Here is a 6,000-nt window from a genome sequence, read left to right as displayed (position 1 = left end):
TAGCTCGCGCGCGCGCGCGGGGTCGGCCGTCGCCGCCGCTCTGGATGGGAAGGGCTGGGCGGGCGGCGAAAATGGTCCCTTAGTCGACCCTTCGTGCCGGACTAAGACGGAGACCGGTGCCATTTTTCCTTTTTTGTTACTCTGTACCTCTCTTTCCCCCCAGCCACCTGTTAATCCTTAGTATGAGATCACTGAACAGAGACTCTCCCAGCACGGTCAACCGCACCACTATCGTCATCAATGTTTGTGATGTAGGTACTCTTTTTTTCGTTTTTGCTACAGTTACCGCCTCTCCCGTGCGCCGTGCGCGGCTGCCGCCGTCGCCGCCGCCGTGGTTTTGTGAGGTGTGTGTGTGGTGTGTGTGGTTGGGTGGGGGGAAACAGGGAAGCAACCAAGGAGATTCGTTCGTCCGGGACGTCTAGAATGCGAGAAAAAGCATTGACTGGATGGAGGAGCGAGGGAAAAACGAACGAACCCCTTCCCAAATATGCAGTGTTCTTTTCTCTTGTGAAACATTCCACACTCCTCTTCACCTTTTTTTTCGGGGGGAGCTACTACCACGTAGAATCGAAGGGAAACTGGACTCAAGTGTGTAACACACGAGAAGACCTCATGGCAAGGGAAACAGGAGGGGGAGCGTGGCGTGTGTAAGGGGAGCCAAGTTTTCCCAAAAAGTCCTTGCGTACCTGCCGTCCTGCCTTCTTGTTTTTTTTTCCTGCCCAGTTCGCAACGTCGCCAGGGCGGGCGGATGATTTGTTGCCTTCCTGCTGCTGTGACTGCTGCTTCTGCTGCAGCTGCAGAGACGGAAGTAGATACATACATGCCGCATGCTCTCACACCAACACAGCACACCCGCGTCCAGTACACACGCCCCTCCCGCAAGAGAGGGCTAGAGAGGGCGGGGAGACCAGCAGGAAAAAGAAGCCATATCTGAGGGGTCTCGGTTTTGGAGTCTGGATTCCTTTCTTCTCTCCTCTTTTCGGGGTTCACAGACATCAGACCCATGGTTGGATGCTTTTTTGTCCAGACCACGCGCTGCACGCGCGAGTGAGATGAGTGGGTGGATTGGGGGCATTTCATGGTAGTACATGATACGAGACGCCACGAGATCGGGGACAGGGCAGAGACCAGAGGCAAGTGGCGTCGACCGGTGGGGGGAAGATACAGAGAGCGAGAGACATGAAGGATAAGACAAGACCAACATCATTCATCATCAACGCCTGCGCAGCTCGCTCTTTGCTTGGTACACTAGATTGAGGGAGAGGGCCGCGAAGTGCGAGATCGAGGTCCACAACACTAGACACGTTGACTTGCGTCCGGCCTCCGTTGGCTTGGTACGGGCTTACACCACCACTCGGGACGTAATCGTAAGCCTCCTCCGCCTCCTCCGCCTCCTCCGCCTCCTCATCCTTCTCTCCCTCTGAGGACCCCTTCCCATGGCAACACACACACAGCTGAGCAAGAAGAGACTGCTGCTGAGCACCCAACCAAACATGCAAGGCCACCGGCCGGGCGGCGGCGGCGGCGGCGCGAGTGGGAAGAACGGCTTGACGGATCCGTTGATGGTGCCGGTGCATGTCAGGCAAGCCGCCGCGATCTCGATAACGGAGGCTTGCAGATCCATCGAACTACAGTCCCCTAAGTCTTAGTCTTTGCCTTTCCCTTCCGCCAGTTCAGTCCAACCTCACGTTGAGCCAACGCTGCCCCTCAAGTCACTGTGCCATACAATCCAGCGCTGCGGTATACTTTGACCGGTAGCGTCCTCCGCCAGTTCGTTATTTTGTTATTCCTCCTTGCCAGTAGCTTTCCCCTGAGCTGGGCTGACTGCACATCTCAGTTCATGCTATGCCATGCCATGCCATGCGTGCCCGTGACTGCTGATGGCGTGCAGCTTCTCACCCCGGCGGCATGTCTCACGCATAGCTCTCTGGTCTCAAGAGAGCATGTCACTAGATTGCTAAAACATGCAGCAGGCAGCCTGCAATGCACGTCCAACGAGAGGAATAAAAATGTTCCATTGTGGTTTTTTTGCTTTTTGCTCTTGCGGTCGAGATAGACCTCACATCATGTCTCTGTCTCTGACATCTTGGCACACAAACGTTTTGTCACTGCCCCCCTTCTGGGTTCGAGACATACACACACGCGCGATCAGCGAACCATAATGACAGGCAACGAAGGACATGGGTTCGCCCGGTTCGTTCAATGTTCAACGTCCCCTCCCTCGTGTCAAGGCCGCACAATGATCGACTGCCGGTGTCAGGACAGCATCTAAGCCTGCCGCCGACACACCCCAGTCAGTCTCTCTTCTCCTCTCCTTGCCTCCCTTAAGCTGGGACGTGACAAGAAGATTAGAACTATTGGAAAAGGGGGTGTGTAAGAGGACGGGATTGGGTGAGCGGTAGCATGGTCATCCGATGAAGTGACTTTTTTTGTTGCTTTCTTCTCCTTTCTTGATTATGCTGAGACGTTGACATGAAGGGGTAGAGAGAGAGAGAGAGACATAGAAAGAGACAAATGAGGAGACCAAATCGGTCCTTCCTGGGGGTCAAGTGTCTGACAGCACGATGCGGCAGGAAGCAGCGGAGAACGACAGCTTTTGGTGGTGGCATGCTTGCTTTTGGTTGGCAACCATCTTTTCCCAATGGTTCGTAACTGCGCTGTCTTGTTGTCGTGTGGCCCCCCAAGGAGCGGTGTATGCCGTAAAGTCTGAATGGCATCTGCGGTATGCCAAGGTCCTACCCTGACTTCGTTGGAGTCGGAGTACGAGAGAGTGGTGGATGGAGGAGCTATGCGCTACGAAACGTGCGGCAACGGCTAAGAGTGTGATTCTGGGTTGGACCAAGGTGATAAGCGCATCTCGCCGTAGCTGCAATGTCACTGGGCCTCGCGTCTCTGGAAGAAGCGTTGTAACTTTGCGTTGGATGACAGCCAGTCGCAACGGTCACTGGACGAAGGATGTGTGGAGGGGGTGAAGATTCACAACGCGCCGGCTGCAGCCCAAAGCACAGCACAGCATGGCACAGCACAGAACAGAACAGACCCGGCCGAAGAACACAAAACAGGGACCAGGGATCGGGGTCCCGGTTGCGTCAAGCCGGGCCAAGGACGGCCGGCGCTCAGAAAGGGATGTCAGTTGCCCTCCATCTCAGGCACAATACATGAGTCTGGGGAGCATCGTTGGCAAGTCAAACCCCACTCGGGCACTGCTAATGCTGCTACGGAGAGAGCTATGCATGGCAGGAAGCTAGCTGTTGATGGGTGTCAGCAACATGGCCATGCTCTCATGCTCAACGTGCCACCCCCAGAGAGACGATGGTGGGAGACAATGACTGCCATGTCAGCACGCAGCTAGCGCCTCCAAACCCTTCGTTGCAGCGTGCACATGGTGATGAGAAGACATGGGATGGGATGATGCGAATCACAGGGTGTGGCTCTCCCATTTGCTCGGCACTTTTAGACGAGCTAGAAGACGTCAGATGAAAGCGACCTCGAGCTGCGGAGTAGCAGTGTGATGCTGATGGGTGCGTGGTAGAAACCCTGGCAGCAGCCATCGGCGTCCCGATGAGGGCGACGATACACCTAGTCAATGGTAGACGGTAAGCGGGTCTGTGAGGGGATTCGGAGATCAGCGGCCCATCCCTGAGTCTAGCAGCCAAGGGCAGCCAGTTGAGTACGAAGGCGAGTGCGAGGACGGATGAGCAAAGCATGCGGCATGACATTGCATGCTGGGATGAAGCAAGGTTGCTGTGGCGGTCAGATACACACAATGGAGGACTGGGCATGGCATGGGAATTCCGGGAGCGGAAAAGACGCAATTTGATGGCGTATGATTTACAGGCAGAGAGTGTTGAAGAAGATTGAGGTGGAATAGAGCTTGTCGTCAGTACAGGCTGTGGAATGCAAGGTTGGATACGTCATTCGATGGTCGATTACGGGTGCCGGAGGTGTTTCGTAGGGCAAAGGAGGTCGGCAGGTCATTGCGCCAACAGCGATAGCGTCGTGCTCTCGGTCTTTGGCTTTTGTGGCGTGTCTCTTGATCGGCCAGACTCGCATGGCAGAGTGGATGTGGCGCATTCTGGCAAGTGCTGCTGGTGTGTTAGCAGGCAGGATGGGCGTCTTTGTCTCAGCTTGTTCCTTTGACGGATTCAAAGTGTTCCATGGAGCAGAAACGTTTATCGGGGTATTGGTGGAACAGGCGCGCCCGCGCTGTGAGCAGTGCTGCAGCACCGAAAAGACCCTCACGTTTCGTACTCTGTCGTGTGGGTTTCTCATCCTCTTGTTCCTTGGTCCTTTTGGGATTTGTCCAGCCCTCGGAAAGCGGATATCGGGTATCGAATCTTCAAGTTTGATGATTTGTGATTTGAGTGCAAGTGCCTGCCACCCTCCCTCCCCCCCCTGGGCACCCCTTGAGCTTTCGGCAACGTATCGGATCGGTAATGAGGTTGCCTCCTGTCAGAGCTCATCTTGCAGCGGACGAAGGGGAGACCGAGGGGGCCTGGGGGCGTGTACCGCCGCGTGTCAACGGCATCACGAACAGCACCAGCAGTAAGTGTCATTGGCCTTGACACGCCGGGGATGGCCTGGTCGGATAGAAGCCGTGCGATGCGACGCTACGATGGGAGCGAGGCCGTTCAGGATGCGACTCCGCGGTGTTGCGACCTGTCGATATCGAAGACCGGCAATGGGAGGCCGTGAGTGGATGACGGTGTCGCAGCGGTGGATGGTTGTGTTGTCCAGCTGGCTTCCATGGAAGATTTCACCTAGAGATTGGCGATGACCTATGCCTTGGAGTTGCAAATCCAAGTACGTACCTAGGTACCCAGGGTCATGTAGAGTGCCTCAGTCTCCACTTGGTGCCGTGAGTGTTCGCCTTAGGTTGGCTGGGGGTCCTTTCCGCGGGATCCACCAGAGCTTCATGTTCCTTCCCAGTCAAGCAAGTGTGGAAGACTTTTTGGAGAAAGACTCCTGGGTCCTGCCCAATATTGCAAGGACGGCCAAGTCTTCAAAGGCGGCGCAAGGGGTCGGGAAGGAGACAAGTGGGGAATGATCCGGTTGAGGCTGCCCAGAGGCCCTGGTCTGCCTATTTCCGCCTATCACCCGCCGGTGATCGCCCTTTTCCCCATCTCACAATCTGGCAGACGCCCTGCTTGTTCCCCGTTTATTCGAGGCAGTGTGTCGGAAGTCCACAATTGCTTCAAGCAACTCCCTCGCTCCGTCCGCTGCCATTGACAACATGGACGCAAACCCAAACCATCACGACATCGCCTACAGCGCCTTCGCCCAAGTAGGGAAATACTACTCCGTACCACGTCAACTATTGCCATGCTAGCCATTGAGTCCTACTCATTCATCTCCTCCTCAACCCTGGATGGCGGCATGGGCCCCGGGGGGCAGCTTGCTGCATCCCTAGCCTTCCTTACCCGACACTAGTAAGGTCGGGTGCCTCGACCTTACCCTAGGTACCTACTGCGGTAGGTAGGCAGGCACCTTACCCAGGCAGGTGCAGCGGCTGCCACATCGTCTTCTCGTCACTGGGTCAATGAGGGCCTCAAACCCAATTCGCCTTACCCAACATGCGCGCATGCCCATATCGCCCAGTCACCACCCACAATACGGCGTACGTTCCTATCGACCAACCTACTTGGTAGGCACATGTATCCGTACGCATGTCCAAGTGCGCTACGCTACGTACGTGTCGTGCACCTGGCCAGTCTAAGGCAATGCAACGCTAATTCCCAGTCAGACATAGGACGCCCCGTCAAGCCAACTCGAATATCTACCTACCTTACCGTCCACATTTCCCAAGTCTTGACCCAAGGCATTGCTCGGCACTAAGGCACCCTCAAACTATCGGCACCATCGTTGAGTGTTTTGTCATGATAATGGAGTCGTCCTCAGACCTTGACTCGGGGCACTGGCCAAGACTATCCGCCGCCATCACCACCACTTGGCCGCGGCCATGTCGACTGTCATGACCTGCAGCCTTACACGCACTCCCTC

The sequence above is a fragment of the Colletotrichum aenigma genome (genome assembly GCF_013390185.1).
Source record: "Colletotrichum aenigma strain Cg56 chromosome Unknown KSG_Cg56_contig01, whole genome shotgun sequence".
NCBI lineage: Eukaryota > Fungi > Ascomycota > Sordariomycetes > Glomerellales > Glomerellaceae > Colletotrichum > Colletotrichum aenigma.
This window is presented reverse-complemented; position numbering follows the sequence as displayed.